We start from the raw sequence: 16,482 nt of genomic DNA, 5'->3' as shown, positions 1-16,482 counted from the left end.
TGGTTGCAGCAGAAGTGGGGTGTCCACTGGGGTGAAGGCTCTGTTCTACCCATGAACTGGTGACCACAGACTTTGAAGCTTAAAAAAGGGGGGCAGGGGCACAGGTGAGCTGGCCTTGAAGGCCTGAGAATGGGAGAGCTAGCCCTGCTCTCCCAACCCCCGCCCTGCCCCTGTCTGCCATGTGGTGGCGTAAGCCAGGGAACGATGTCCTCCCTCCTCCCTCCCCCCTTGCCACCTGCAGCAGGTAGAGGAGCTTGCCCTGCCCGTCACAAGCGGCAGCACTTGAGAGTGGGCCCTGCACCTCTCCTTGGGCAACACAGGAGAACCAACCAACCCCAGGGCATGACAGCAAGAGAGTTGGCCCCGCCCCTTGCTGCCTGCTGTACTGGGTGAACTAGCCAGGGCAGTGCTAGAGAGCTCATCCTGGTGATGAGGATGAGGGAGAGCTGGCAGGCTGACCAGCCTGGCTACCACCCAGACCCAGAACCAGGGCTACGGGAGGACCCACACCAACATCCACCTCATTTATGAACTGCTGGAGCACGTGATGGTGTCAGTCCTACAGAATCAAATCTGGAGGATCTTCATGGCATAGGGCAATAACAGGATATCCAAGAGGAGTCCCATTAAGGGCCCAGTATCACTAGTGTAGCAGAAGCCAGAGGCCTCGAGAGCAGTCCAGTGACTCATTACAATGAACATTTGAAATTAAGATGTATGGATGGACTAAAGGGTATACTGTGTGACTCACTGTGTCACACTACAGCTTCCACGATGAGATTTTTTTTTCTTTTAAATTTTCTTTTATTTTATCTGGGGCGCGGGGGTGGGGGGGAGTTGCAAGGGCAGAGAGCAGATAGGAAAGGACAGGGAGATGAATGGGATCAGGATGCATGACGTGAAATCCCCAAAGAAGCAATAAAAAGTTAAAAAAAAAAAAAGAAAAAGAAAAAAGGTGGGGGGTGGTTGCTGAGGGAGGCTTATAGAACTGAGACTGAGCAACATTCTGGAACACTAGACTAGAAATGATGGCCTGGGAGAATACATGAGAAATGCAGGCCCAGCCTGGAACTCTCCCTGTCTCTGGAAAGGTCTTTGAATCTAAGCAAATGTCCGGTCATCATTGCTACAATCCCTTCAGATCATACTGCTTGGAAGAGGTTAACACAGAACAGGTGCATATTTGGCTTCATTGTCAAACATCATCTCGGGTGACCTTTCTGAGTGCCCATGATGGCAAATGACCTTCTTCTGGCTGGATTCAGAGGAGCCCACGTGGGAGTGGCTAACCTGGAGGCGGGTGTTCCCTGTGGCTTGACTGTGGACTTCAGATGTTTCCATCTCAAGACTCTTTTTGAACTAAATGTGTTCCTCATGCTGAGAAGGCACGTGTTTGATGTCATTAGGGGCCTGAACAATTAAAACATGTTGGGAATTATTAGGAGTTGAAGCAGCTGGTACTGGAATACTCTAGCCCTAGGTTTAAATTAGTAAGTTGGCTTTCTTGATAAGAAGTGGTATTAGATTCCAGGCCCTGATTTTACAATGAATTTGGCTGTTGTCCAGAACAGACTAACACAGGGGGTCATGCTGTCTCCCTCCCTTTATCTAGCTATCACTGTTTCCCACTTCTTATCCGTCACATTCAAGAAATGCAAAATGCAAACATTCAAAGTGTTACTTTTTTATTTTTTTTTAATTAGCTGCTTTTTTTCTTAGTAAAATATATTTTGTTGGGAGAGAAGTGAAATAATTCATCCACTGGGTAAAAATTGACTGAATTGTTACTAAGTTCCAGAAACCGTCAGATGCCCCTGAGAGGCAACAATATGGAGTGAGTGCCCAGAAGGGGCGTGAACTGGTGGTGGGGTGCTTGCTCATGTCTGCTGACAGTTCTTTCTTAGTCTCAATTTGCTGTGGTCCAGCAAGAGCCTATGAAGTCAGCTATGGCTGAGGTTCACCGTATCCAGGCTCTGCAGTACTCCACCCAACACCGACGTAGTCCTGGCAATCTCAGGATGCCCAGTTCTAGATGAGACAAAAAGGTCAAAGAAAGTCTCACCAATGCCCAGGTCAGTATTCAAGCCACCCTATCCCTCAGTGCCTTGCTGTCACTGGGGGTTTTATGACTTCCCCCTGTGGCTAATTTCTGTGTGTATCAACACTTGTCTCCCTATAGTAGATTCCTGGAGAGGACTTTCCAAGTCAGTCTTTTACTGTAGCAATGAAATGATATTTTTGACAAATTAAAGAATTATGAACAAACTGTCACAGATACTTAGTGACAAATTAAACAATTATGAACAGACCATCACAGATACTTAGAAGAGAGTCCCATAGTGATGTCAGTCAATTTGAAAGCAGTAATTGCCATGGGTCTGGTTGGGTATCTTTGCAGTGAGAATCTCTCCCCACACAGTGTCTTCTGAAGACATCTTTGACTCAACATTAGTAGACAATCCTCTAGACCATCTCTCAGCTCCAGGTGCCCAAGAGAGAGTTGGTGGCCACTCTCCACAGTGGATACTCTCCCAGGTTGCCCCATCAGAGACTTTGGTGGGGTCTCCAGTACCTGTGCTATATAGCATGACCTCGTTTTGGAAAGGCTAAGGGCTCTTTATCCCCTAGAGGTCCCCTGTCCCAAGGATAAAAGGATTGACAGTATTAGAGCTAGTCCTGGTTTCTCAGAAACCCTTCCCAAACTACCCCTCAACCGTCGACAGGAAAGTTACCCATTCTCTCTCTAGGTAGAAATGACCCACTCCCTCTGGATGCGGGAGAAAAGTTAAATGAGATGGAAAAGCATGTGGGTATTGGCCCAGATGTGGCTGTTAGGAACATCAGTACCATCATTGCCAGCTTCCTTTAGATTTGCCACCTTGAACCACTCACCCTTCCCTCTTCCTAGGCCTCTCATACCAGAGTGCAGTCAGGCATCATTGACACTGAGTGCTTACCCTGAGAAATGCATCATTGAGTGATACTGGTGCGTGTCAGCATTATAGAGTGTGTTCACACAAGCCGAGGTGTTGCTGCGCACTGCCCATTGGAGCATCTCATTGCTCCAAAGCACGGGCCTGAAGATTGCAGGTAACTGTGAAGATTGGTGGATTTGAGGTGTAGAGCATGTGGAATAAAAACAAGGCATAGAAGATTAAAAATGGTAGCCAGCACAGGGCACTTTCAGCGGATGGAGCTTGCAGGGCTGGGTATTGCTCTGAATGAATGATGGAGGGACTGGTGAGTGAAAGCGAAGGCTGGAACTGTAAAGATGCGAAACAAAAGATATGAGACAAAACTACTCTGTAAATCTGGTGTAAATGAAGTGCATGGTGTTTACGGACCAAAGGGGCATGCTCATACTGTGAAGCACAGCCTTGCTCTTCATTCAGGCATAATGAGGCCTCCGTGCCTGCCCTCGCCTTTGCTACATCACCAGTTACATCATCTGAGGGAGAGCACGTGTTATGTGGCCACAAGGCTCTAGGGCCGTGGTTCTCAACCTTTCTAATGCAGCAACCCTTTAATACAGTTCCTCATGTCGTGGTGACCCCCAACCAGAAGATTATTTTTGTTGCCTGGTGGTGGTGGCACACGCCTTTAGTCCCAGCACTCAGGAGGCAGAGGCGGGTGGATCTCTGTGAGTTCGAGGCCAGCCTTGTCTAGGGAGCAAGTTCCAGGACAGGCTTCAAAGCTACACAGAGAAACCCTGTCTTGAAAACCCCCAAAAAACAAAACAAAAGATTATTTTTTGTTGGTACTTCATAACTGTGATTTTGCTATTGTTATGAAACATAATGTAAATATCTGTGTTTTCTGGTGGTCTTAGGCGACCCCTGTGAAAAGGTCATTTGGTCCAAAACAGGGGCTGTGACTCACAGGTTGAGAACCACTGCTCTATTGACTTCCCTGTGCACCCAGTGTTCACCCTTTCTTCATGAAAAGAATCTGTTCTTCCCCTAGGAACAAACTCCTCCTGGAGCCTCCCTCCCCCCGCTGTTTGCCCCCACCCCCATCACTGTGCTGCTCGGTCTGGGAACTGGAGTGTCTAGTGTCTATCAGCATAGGCTACAGGCTCCCCAGATGGAAGGAATGTGGCAATAATGCAGGCCAGGGGTTCTCTGTCATCAGGAGGCTTGGAAATGATGTCAGCCTTCTCTATGACAACAGATATTTGCAACAATTGCCATTAAGAGAAGAGGTTGATACTGGCTCCCGTCTTGGTGGTATCAGTGCATGGGTGACTGATGCGGCTGCTTTTATGCCTATGGTGAGGCGACATGCTGTGGTAGGAGTGGGTATAGGAACAAAACCACTTCTGCATGGTAAGCGAAAGAAGGAAAAGACAGACAAGAGAAGGCCCAACAACCACCTTCCAAAGCATGCACCAAATAACTTAAGACCTCCCCCCCTCCACTATTTCCCACCTCTAAGGGTTCTACCAACTCCCAATAGAACCACCCTGGGGATCATGTAACACACAGGCCTTCAGGAGATTCTTATATGCAAATTACACAAGAATCACTCAGGTTGGGCCTGGAAGTACAGCCCCTGGTACTTCCCCTCAAGTCTGATGACAGGGAGGTGCTCTTCTAACAGGCACCCAGTTTACCCCACCCCCAGCCTTTAGCATGCTCCCCACTTTCTTCCTGTGGACCAAGCCACCAGAGAAGATGAAAGGTTTCCTAAAACCATAGTAAAATAATAATAATAATAATAATGATAATGATAATAATAACAATAATGGCATCACAGCAGTAATAGAATACATGGAAGCTACACATTCAAGATGCATCCTTAACACTGATTTGTTTTTTATTTTTAGTTTTGTTTTTCCACGCTGGGGTTAGAACACAGGGTCTCCACATACTAACTAAGCAAGTGCTTTACCCCTGAGTTACGTCACTAGCACCAAGACTGATCGATTTCTAATTTTTTTTCTCTCTTTCATAAAATGTCTTTCCATATTTCTTTGAACTACTATGCTAGTTGCTCTTCTTCATGGTGACAGAGGTGACTTCACGGAGGGAAGATTTATTGTGGCTCATGGTTTTGGCTTCAGGGGATTTTAGTTCATCTCAGCAAAGAAGACCTGAGAAGGTGGCTGAGTGTCGGGTGGGGGATTGTGTGGTAGAGTCCCTCACACCTCAGCAGATCAGGAAACAGAATCTGGGGTGATGTTTTCCCCTAGCTGGGATGCGTCTGGATGGCTGAGGAGGACAGACATCTCAGCACTAAGTCATTCTTTGTCATTAGAAGCCGTCACCTCCTCCTTCAGACTAACAGGAGCGCACTGTACGCAATGTGAAAGGGAAGTTGGGAGACCCTGGGCTTTTATCATTCATTTTATGAGCCTGAAAATGCTTTAAAAACTCAGGTCTTAAGAAAAAAAATGAAGGAACCACGGATGAACTAGGCACACAGGTAGGTCTCAGTGCAGGTGAGACATGTACCACCACCCCACACCTACTGCCTCCCACCCCCACTGCCTCCCACCCCGGCACCCCAGGGCAACCACAGATGTGACAGCTTTGACCTACCTCTTTTTTTTTTTTTTTTTTTTTTGGTTTTTCGAGACAGGGTTTCTCTGTGTAGCTTTGCGCCTTTCCTGGAACTCACTTGGTAGTCCAGGCTGGCCTCGAACTCACAGAGATCCACCTGGCTCTGCCTCCCGAGTGCTGGGATTAAAGGCCTGCGCCACCACCGCCCGGCTGACCTACCTCTTACGTTGTCAGGATTCTGGCACAGATCCTTTTCACTGTAGATAAATCCTCCTTGCATTAGGAGGCAGCTTTTCTACTCTTTAGCAGAGTCTGGCCTGCCTCTCAACTCTGTGATGGTCTCCTGCCACCCACTGCTGGTCTCAAGGGCGGAGACACCAAGAATCGATCTCCTGTGAGTGAACTCTTGGCCCCCAGACAAGAACTTCAATGCAGTGAGTTTTCATGGATCCCTGTATCAGTCACTTTTCTGCTGCTGTAATAAAACACCGTAACCAAGGCAACTTGTAGGAGAAAGAGTTTCCTTTGACTCAGGGGTCCAGTAGGCTAGAGTCCATCACGGTGGGGGACACCTGGCAGCAGATGGCAGGAACAGGAAACCGGGAGCATCCTCTACCACAAGTGCAAAGCAGAACGGGCAAACTGGAAGTGGCTGGTGGCTGTTTAATCCCAAAGCCTGCCCCAGTAACACACCTACTCCTTCCAGTAAGGCTGCACCACCAAATCCTCCCCAAATAGTGACACCAATGGGGACCGAGTATTCAAATGCCTGCGGTTATAGGGGACATTCTCACTCAAACCACCATAGACTCCATCATTTACTTTTCTTTCTTAAGGCAGGGTCTTACTATGGTACCCAGCCTGGAACTCATTATGTAGACCAGGCTGGCCTCAAACCCACAGAGACCCACCTGCCTCTGCCACTGAATGCTAGGATTAAAGGAACATGCTACTGTGTCCTGTTTCCCTGTCGCCTTTATGCAGCTCATCTCCAGACTACATCTGGAGAAAAGCCACCAAGTTTATAAATCCCTCAAAGACAGAGTTCATCATCCTATCCCTGGGCCTGCCCACAGCCATTGCTCAGGAAATACTGGTTAAACACATCAATAAATTAGCATCTTACCCAGAATCTTAGAAACTTAGAACCTAAATCCAAGTTTCTTTCTTCCTTTCTAAAAGTAGTGAAATTCTGGATACAGGAGGGTCTGCTGCAGAAGTCCACCCTGGAGACACTTAGGGATGGCTCAAGTGAGGAGGTTCTGATGCACTGTGCAAGGCTGTGCATCCTTCTGAGACTTAGGTGCCAAGGGTGATGAGATCAATGAGATGAGCTCTTACGAGGCATCAAGTATCTTACTCTAAATCAGACTATAATAAGAAGCACAATGCCCTAGAAGAGTATAGGACACCATCCCCAAGGAACCACATGCCAACAGCTAGTTCAGACCCTCACCCCCAGTGCACCCACCAGATCTGGCACATCATATACTATGGGACTGACCTTACTTCTGTCCTGATGAAGACCTCTCCCTGCCTTTTCCTAGTGCCTCATGCCTTGTAGGGAGGGGTCTTTTCCAAACATTTGGTTTTCACAAAAGATATTGTAGGTAGGTACTCCACTCCCATTTTACAAAAGGAGAAACTGAGGCCAAAGAGTCAGGAGTTCGTTCTAGGTTATAGGTTGAGAAGCAGAGCCAGGAACCTGGTACTTACTTTGTTCCTTCGCCTCCTCTATTTCATAGATTCATTGGCAGCTGGTATTTTGGTGACTTCAAGTGAGAAAATAACGTAACATTGCCGTGCTCCCTGCCCCACAAGACTTACTAGCTCTGGATCGTGAATACCAGCACAGGACACAGGCCTGCTATGACCTCAGTGAAGAAAGTCTTTTAGCAGCTCATTTCCATGCATCCCAGGCATAGGAGCAGATGTACAGGATGGGTGAGGAGTGGTTAGGATTACCAGGCCCACTGTTAGAATTGTCAGGGTTATATCAATCCCTCTTTTTTTTGTTTTTTTAGTTAGTTGAAAGCACTGTTAAGAACTAAATCAGGGGACTGCTAACAGGCATAAGGGATTTTTTCCTGGGGTAGGAGGACTACTCTCAAAGTTGATCCCAGTCACACAACAGTTTAAATAGGCATAAAGCATCAATTCATAAACTTACAATGGGAAAATGCTTTATGTATAGCATATCACATATCTGAAGAACTGTATGTCTCCTTCACATTACAAGTGGAAAAACGTATTTTTTTTAAAACAATGTTTATAATAGAAACTGGCTGGAAACACTAAGTGCTAACAGACCACATAATACACAAGTAGGGTGTGAGTCAACAGGAAAGGGCAGAGGCCACAGGCCTACACCAAGAGCCTTTGAACAGGCTGCTGGATGAACTGGATCTGCTGCTTTAGTTGAGAGCCATCTTTGATGGTAACAGAACAGGCGATGGCAGTCCTGGTGAGCCCACAGACTGGTCCTAGGGCCTGCTTGGAGTACACAGATACATGGGGGACATTCTTGTCTTCTCACAGCAGTGGGAGGGGCAGGATGATCTCCAAGGGTTCAGCATCTGCTGCCATCACGATGAACTCAGAGATGTCCCTGTTGAGGGTTTTGGCGGCTTCACTGGCTTCTTTCTGAAGTTGCTTGTAGTCACATGACTGCTGAACAAGGCCCAGCAGCTTCTCAGTGAAGTGGGCACCTGGGACGGGATAGGCCTTCGGATTCACATCAGCCTCCATCCTGGCTGAGGTGCTCTGGCCTCTCAGCCATCCGAGAGCCGGAAAACCGTGTTTTTAAAACTTAGACTTAAGCCGGGCGGTGGTGGCGCACGCCTTTTAATCCCAGCACTCGGAAGGCAGAGCCAGGCGGATCTCTGTGAGTTCGAGGCCAGCCTGGTCTCCAAAGCAAGTTCCAGGAAAGGCGCAAAGCTACACAGAGAGACCCTGTCTCGAAAAACCAAAAAAAAAAACAAAAAAAAAAACAAAAAAAAAAAAACAAAAACAAAAACAAAAAAACTTAGGTGGGTATTTTGGTCTGGTTTTCTTTTCTCTGGAATTATGGCATAAAATGTTAGGAAACTCACAGAGGCACAAAAGGAGTTTAAAATTAGTTTCTGAGAAAACCAGGTAAAAGGAGGAAGGGTGACGCAGGTGTGGTGTTGGAGGGAAATTTTTTTTTTTTTCACAAAGCAGCTCAGAGAAGTTTGAGACGTCAGTGTCTGGTTTGACTCCAGCATGAGCCTAGTTGTCCTCCAAGCCCCTGGGCCAGGCTGCTTGGGATGTCACATGGTCTAGCTGGAGAAACTCAACATTGGCAGACCTTTTTTTTTTTTTTAGCATCTTGAAAATGTGCTAATTGTCTCAGATTTTGTTAAAATATCAAGCCACATCCATTTTTAAACTGGCACCATATGCTTCGTGCCTGTAGCAGAATCTTCATACCTGGTTCGTGGACTTAAAAACCCCTTCTTAGCTACAAGACCTCTAGATGAGTTGAGCCAGAGTGAAAATGTTAGCTTTTAATCGTGAAATTCACAGATCAAATTCTCAGGGCTCCACTTGGAAGCTGCTAACCCTTAGGGAATCATGTGCTGTCTCCCCCCGAAGAAAGGTGGTAACAGGAAGATGCAGGAAATAGATATTGTGTGAATATCCTCCAGGTGAGTTTGGGCTTGTTAGAAGCCTTGAAGAACTAATGGTTCTTTCTCAGAACCAGAGCAAGTACAGCCAGCTGGACGATTGATTGCTCATCAGCTGAAACCGTAGGGGCACATTTGTCCACATAATGAAGCTCACATTGTACACGGACGGAGTGGATGTCCTGATTGAGTCTTCCCCAAGACATCGGGAGGGAGAAAAGAGGAGAATGGTCAAAACTAAGTTCTGAAGCAGGATACATGACTATAATCCTGTTACTCTACAGGCTAAGGCAGGAGGATCATGACTTCAAGACCAGCCTGGGCTACAGAGCAAGACCCCATCTGTCTTAGTTAGGGTTTCTATTGTGAAGAGACACAATGACCACAGCAACTCTTATAAAGGAAAAACATTTAATTGGGGTGCCTTGCATTTTCGGAAGCTCAGTCCATTATCAAGGTGGGGCATGGCAGCTTGCAGGCAGACATGGTGCTTGGAGAGGGAGCTGAGAGTTCATCTTTCACAGGCAATAGAAAGTGGTCTGAGACACTGGATGCATGTATGTGACCTCAAAGTCCACCTCCACAGTGACACACTTCCTCCAACAAGGCCACACCTCCCACTAGTGTCACTCCCTTTGGGGGGGCTGTTCTCTTTCAAGCCACCACACCATCTCAACAAACAAAGATGTGACTTGATTTCTCTGCCTTCCACGGGTATCAAAAAAGAGGTCATTGTCTTGATCAAGGTTCCACATGTATAAACGGGGCTATCAAGACAGTGGGGCCACCTGTATCTGCAGATTCCACCTCTCAGAGGCAACCAAATGCGGACTGAAAATATCCTACATATAGGGATGATCAGACTATCAGTGCTAGAAGCCTCACTCAGTGCATGCAAAGCTTAGTCCCCAGCAGTGCCAAAAAGATACCATTAAAAAAATCCATCCATACTGACTATGCACATGGGTCTTGTAACTGTTCCCTAAACAATACTGCATCTCACCATTTGTACGGGCTTACATTGCATTCAATATTCTAAGTCATTTGAGTGTATGGGGGACACATGTAGGCTCTGTGCGAAGAGGATGGTGCCATTTCATAGAGGGACTTGAGCACTCACAGAATTTGGAATTCTTGAAACAGTGCCTGTGGGCCTTAAGGAATAACTGTATGTCACTAGGGGCTATGGAAAGGAAGTAAGAACTCATTTCTGCAACATTTTGTCTATTTGAAAGTCTTATACAAATGTGAGATGTTACTGTTGCTTCTTTGGTCATTAGAGTTTGTGTAAGTGGAGGTTTGATGAATGATTTCAATTGGTTATTGGGATGGGTCACTTCATCTGTGGCCTTGGAGCCATTGATGCCTGAGGCATCAATCCCATCAGCATAGCAACAACCTGACAACCTCTGTGGTCAGTGACTCTATGATGCTGGGCAACATCGTCTTCTGTCTGGTCCTTACCCAAAGAAAGTGGAGAGGTACCAAAAGCTGAACAAAGACACGGGATGGCAGTGAATCCCAGCTCCACCCTGTGTCTCTCATGGATCCAGCTTCAAGTTATAGATATTTTTTTTATAATTGTTGTTGCTTTTTTTGGAGCTAGCAGATTTTACTTTTGAGAGACTATAGGTCTTGTTGTAGTTTGGCTCTTAAATGTCCCCCTAAGGTTCATGCAATGAAGATTTCAGTCACAAACTCATGTTGCTTTGGTAGGGGAGGCAGTATAAATTTTCAGACATGAGGCCTGGTGGGAGGAAGTTAGGTCACTGGGAGTTTGTCCTTAAAGGGGACGTAGTGACTCTAGTTCCTTCCTCTGAGTTACTTTTCTAGTGCTGTGAGAAAAATGCCATGTACAACAACATCTTTAGGGAGAAAGAGGGATACAGGTCCATCATGACAGGGCAGGCATGATGGCCGAAGCAGGAAGCTAAGAGCTCATATCTTCAAACAGAAGCAAGAAGCATAGAGAAAACTGGGAGGGGCATGAGGCTTTAAATACTCAAAGTCTGTTCCCAGTGATTCACTTCCCCTAGCAAAGATTCACTTCCTAAAGGTTCCACAACCTCCCCAGACAAGGCCACTAACTAAGGACCAAATGTTCAAACATTTGACCCTACTGGGGATTTTGGTGGTTTGAAAGAAAATGGCCCGCCAAGGGAGTGGCACCAACAGGAGGTGCGGCCTTGTTGGAGGAAGGGTGTCACTGTGGGGGTGGAGTCTCTTTTGCTCAAGCTTCTCTCAGTGTGACATTCAACTTCCTGTTGCCTGCAAGCTCCAGCACTATGTCTGCCTGCACAATGCCATCTTCCCTGTCACGATGACAATGGACTGAACCTCTGAAACAGTAAGCGAGCCACCTCAATTAAATGTTCTCTTTATAAGAGTGGCCATGGTCATGGTGTCTCTTCACAGCAATAGAAACCTAACTGAGACAGGGAAGTTCTCATTCAAACCACCACATCACATGCCCAGGCTCCCATAGTCTCACAGTCATATCATAACTCAAAATACATTTAGTCCAACTTTGAAAGTCCCCACAGTCTTTCATAGTTTCAACACTGTTTGAAAGTCCAAAGTCCAATATCTCTTCAGAGACTCAAGGCAATCTTTTAATTATAATCCCTTGTAAAATAAAATTTAAAAAAATGAGATTACATACTTCCAACATACAATAGCATAAAATACATATTACCATTCCAAAAGAAATGGGAGCATAGTGAAGAAATGCTGGACTAAAGCAAAACTGAAAATAAGCAGAACAAATCCTGGAGCTCCATGTCTAATGACGGCACCTTCCAGCCTCTCAGATTGCAGCTCTTCTCTCTCTCTCTCTCTCTCTCTCTCTCTCTCTCTCTCTCTCTCTCTCTCTCTCTCGCTCTCGCTCTCGCTCTCTCTCTCTCACACACACACACACACACACACACACACAGGCTGGTTCCACTCCTTCTATACACCCTTCTTAGCATATATCCCATTGTTCTGGCATCTCCCATATCTTGGGGGCTTCAGTTTCACAGCTTCACACAATGGCCTCTCGGGGCTTTCTGCCTTCTCAGGGCCTTCACACAGGTGCTCTCCTGACACATGCTGCCTGGCCTCAGCTGCAGCTCTCTCAAACTCTGGAGAAAGAATACATGGTCCCTTCAATCTTGCACTAATCATGCCTCTAAACACCAGCATGATGTGTATAGCACTGCCAGTCTTGGCTTCCAGCTTGGGATGGAGCCTTGTCTCCTTGAAACAATCAGCAGCACCTTTTGCACTCCGTTTCTTGCTAGGAGTGGAAAACCCCTCTCCTAACCTCTTTCACAAGTTAGAAAATTAGCTGGGTGGAGTCTCGCCCTGAGGGCACCCTTCCCTTTATTCCATTGTGGAACAGGCCCTTCCATCTTGGCACTAAACTTAACTCTTACCGCTTCTCTTCCCGCATATACTTCAGCTATAACATAAGCTTCCCAGTGAGCTTTTTCTCTATGAACTGTATATTTTTTCTTTCTTTTTTTTATTACAGACTTGCACAAGTAGCATTAGTAACAACGATGCCACAGATTCAATATTTCATTGTCTTGAAATCTCCCTCACTAAGGAAACCAGTCTGTTATTTTTTATTTTAACCTCAGGCAAGTTCTCAAGGCATGGGCAGAAGAGAACCATGATTCTTTGCCAGACTATCACAGGACAGGCTTCTAGCTGAGTTACTGGTAAAGCCCTTGCTTCCCTCTGAGGCCTCTTGAGCCAGACCTCCATATTCCACATTGCTCTCAGCATGACTGTCTTTCAGGGTCCTACTAGTATAGCATTTTAAGCTCTGAAGCTTTACATCATTGAAACCTTTTTAGGCCAAAGTTCCTAAATCTTCCGCATTCCTCAAAAGACCAACATGTCAAGTTCGTCACAGAAATAGCAACGCTCAGGTATGAACTTCTGTCTTAGTTACCTTTCTGTTGCTGTGAAGAAAGAGTTTATTTGGGCATACAGTTCCGGAGGGCTGAGTGTATTATGGTGGGAAAGTATGGTGGGAATCAGCAGGGATGGAAGCAGGAGCAGGAAACTGAGCATTCACAACTTCAAACGCTGGCAAGAAGCAGAGAGAAAACTGGAAGTGGGGTGCAGGTTTAAATCCTCAAAGCCTGACTTCAATGATGTAATTCCTTCAGCAAGGCTCAACTTTGCAAAGGTTCCACAACCTCCCAAACAGTACCACCAACTGGGGACCAAGTATTCAAATAGTTGAGCCTATGGGGGACATTCTCATGCAAATCACCATATCTCTTCTCAGTATTTGCTTCTCAGCTGCTATGATGTTGAACTGTTTCCTCCTCAAGCTCCTGGTTTGATGTGCTGCTTCACCAAGGACACAAATCACCTAAGCCAATTGACCACAAATCCAAGACGCTAGAACTATGGACCAAAATAATTTTTTTTCTCTTTCTAAGTTGATTGTCTAATGTGTATTGTCATGGTGATGAAAAGTGGACTGATACTGGTCTAATCCATGTTTTAAGAGTCTTCTACCACTGTTGCACAGGGTCTGATCCAAGCTGTGAGAAAGCCTGGTGGCCCAGGGTCTGCCTAGGATATCAAGTACCCAATGTGCTCCTGTAGAGTCCCTGAGCACTTCCTTGTTCCTATATTTACTGTGAAAGATATGGCTGCTGCTCCAAACTGGTGATTCATTTCTGATATAAAAATCAGTTGTAGAGGCCAGAGATGACTCAGCGGTTAAGAGCATGACAATATTCCAGAGGAGCCGGGTTCAATTGCCAGGGCATCCAGAATTCAATCACACCTGGATAAAAAAAAAAAAAAAAAATCGGGTGTGATTTCCCAATGTGTGATTATGTAAGCAGCCTCTGCATAGCCCAGACCTTAAGACTCTGGGTCCTGAGTCAGACCACTTGGTCCTGATGCTGAATCCCACAGCACTCATCCACCAGCATCCACATGGGAATGGTTTCAGGACTCTCCTCTCCTTGTGCAAAAGCCCCAGTCTCTTATGTAGAATGGCAAAGTGATTGCATCATCCCATGAACTATATATCATCTCCAGGTGACGTGATACCATTACGATACTATTATAAGCACCACCTCTGTGTATCATTCCACAGCATGACAAGGGGAGAAAAAGGCTGACCATGCTTAGCATAGATACATTTTTTTCCCTTAAATGTCTTCAATCTGTGCTTGGTTGAATCAATAAATTTGGAAGCTCTTGACACAGAAGGGTTCCCTGTACTAAATGTTACCAGTAAAAAGGACTTAGCATGAACATCAAACAAGAGACATTATGTCAAACATTTCCTTAGAGTTCTCACTGAGAAAGCCTGACCTCCTAGAGGCCTTATTAAAGGTCAGCTGGTGCCTCATGCAGCATTTCTGATCTAGTAGAGTGTAGTTGGCTTTGTTGTTGTTTTTTTTTTTTTCACTCTTTGGGGGCCCACCACATAGCTACCAAATAAAGACACAGAGACTTATTCTTACTTATGAATGCTCAGCCTTAGCTTGGCTTGTTTCTAGGCAGCTTTTCTTAACTAATTATCCCATCTACCTTTTGCCTCTGGGCTTTTACCTTTCTCTATCTTATATATTTTTCTTTCCTTCTTCCTCCATGACTGGTTGTGTGGCTGGGTGGCTGGCCCCTGGCATCCTCCTTTCCTCTTTTTCTTGCTCCTTCCTCTTCTCTACTTCTGTTTATACTCTCTGTATGCCAGCCCCACCTACTTCTTTCTCCTGCCGCACTGTTAGCTGTTCAGCTCTTTATTAGATCAATGAGGTGTTTTAGACAGACAAAGTAACACAGCTTCACAGAGTTAAACAAATGAACATGAAAGAATGCAACACATCTTTACACCATTAAACAAATATTCCATAGCATAAATGAATGTAACACGTCTTAAACTAATATTTCACAACAGTGGGGGGGGGGGCTGAAGATCTAACAAATGCTGGGGATGCTAATGCAGTCAATCCAGGGCCAAGCTCCAGAACTGCCCAACTATGTAAAGGGATTCACTTATCACAGGAAATGCACACGAGGAAATTCAACCATTGCTAAGAAGAACGAGCCATAAAGATTTACTTCATTAAAAACATCCCCAGTTCTGCCCTAGTTGAAAAATCCCACCCCAAGAGCCTTGCCTGAGCTGAGGACTAAAAAATCCAGGCTCCTTTTAGCTTACCTTTCTTGGAAGTCGAGACACATGGCCCAACACCTGTTTCTAAACACTGCTACTTGATGTATTACTTTTGGCAGCCCTTGCATATTTTTTTTAATTGCCGATAAAGTTATTGAGATTGAAATATGCCATCTGTTTGAGTTTGTGTGGAAGAGGCAGGTGACAGGGTTGCAGGTAATGATAGAGTCAAGCTGTTTCCACAGCAAAGGGCTGTTTCCCGCTTTTCCATCTGCCAAAACTGACTCCATTTCCAGATTTGGCATTTGAGAAACAATATGTTCTTCTGGAGAAGAGACTGAAAAACCCAATATTCCAAACACCAATGGGTTCCATGAAGTAATAGTAAATGCTGTGGAGACAGAGCCTGTCAAGTTTCCCGCCACTTAGCTGAAACTGGATCAGTAAGGAGAAAGCAAATTCTATTAGATGTGTGTGTGTGTGTGTGTGTGTGAGAGAGAGAGAGAGAGAGAGAGAGAGAGAGAGAGAGAGAGAGAGAGAGAGAGAGAGAGAGACAGAGAGAGAGAGAGAGACAGAGAGAGAGAGAGAGAGAGAGAGAGAGAGAGAGAGAGAGAGAGAGAGAGAGAGTTTAAGCTGTGTATCCAGTATATCTGCCTTTTCTCCACAGTCATGTACCACCATGCCCAGCAATTGAAAATATTATACACATATTTCTCAGAGGAAAAAACATGCAGCTAGTTAAAATTTAGTCAAAATTGTTAACTCATCAAATGCCTGAGTTTTTAAAGTCCATTATTCTTTTACAGAATTTGTAAATGAAGTTATATTAGTTTCTTTTCTTGTTGCTGTGATAAAATACCATGACAAAAGCAAGTCAAGTGAGAAGCATTTATTTTTATTTTGGCTCACAGTTTAAGGGTTTAGCCAGTTCATTATGGCAAGGAGGTCAAGGCATCAGGAGTTTAAAGCAACCAGCCACATTAAATCCATAAGCAAGATGCAGTTTTCCCCCATCAATCAACTCAATCAAGATGATCCCTCACAGACATTCTCAGAGGCAAACTCTAAGCTAGATAATCCCTAAAAAAAAAAACAATATCTGGAGTCCTATCTCCAAGGTAATTCTAGATCCTGTCAAGTTGACAATTAACACCAACCATCACAAGAGTACACCTTGAATGATATATTGTTAATAATT

The 16,482-nt window shown here is 45.3% G+C and overlaps 1 protein-coding gene and 1 pseudogene across 6 annotated transcripts in view; one reads left to right on the top strand and one right to left on the bottom strand.

The window, feature by feature from the left end:
- Positions 1 to 16,482, top strand: part of Gpr45 (G protein-coupled receptor 45) — a 96,619-nt gene that overhangs the window by 69,517 nt on the left and 10,620 nt on the right. The window lies entirely within an intron of this gene.
- LOC128114764 (NHP2-like protein 1) lies at positions 5,602 to 8,294 on the bottom strand (annotated as a pseudogene).

Source organism: Peromyscus californicus, unplaced genomic scaffold (assembly GCF_007827085.1).
Source record: "Peromyscus californicus insignis strain IS unplaced genomic scaffold, ASM782708v3 Scaffold_19__1_contigs__length_69161282, whole genome shotgun sequence".
NCBI lineage: Eukaryota > Metazoa > Chordata > Mammalia > Rodentia > Cricetidae > Peromyscus > Peromyscus californicus.
The sequence above is the reverse complement of the archived record's forward strand: the minus strand, read 5'-3'. Positions and strand labels throughout refer to the sequence as shown.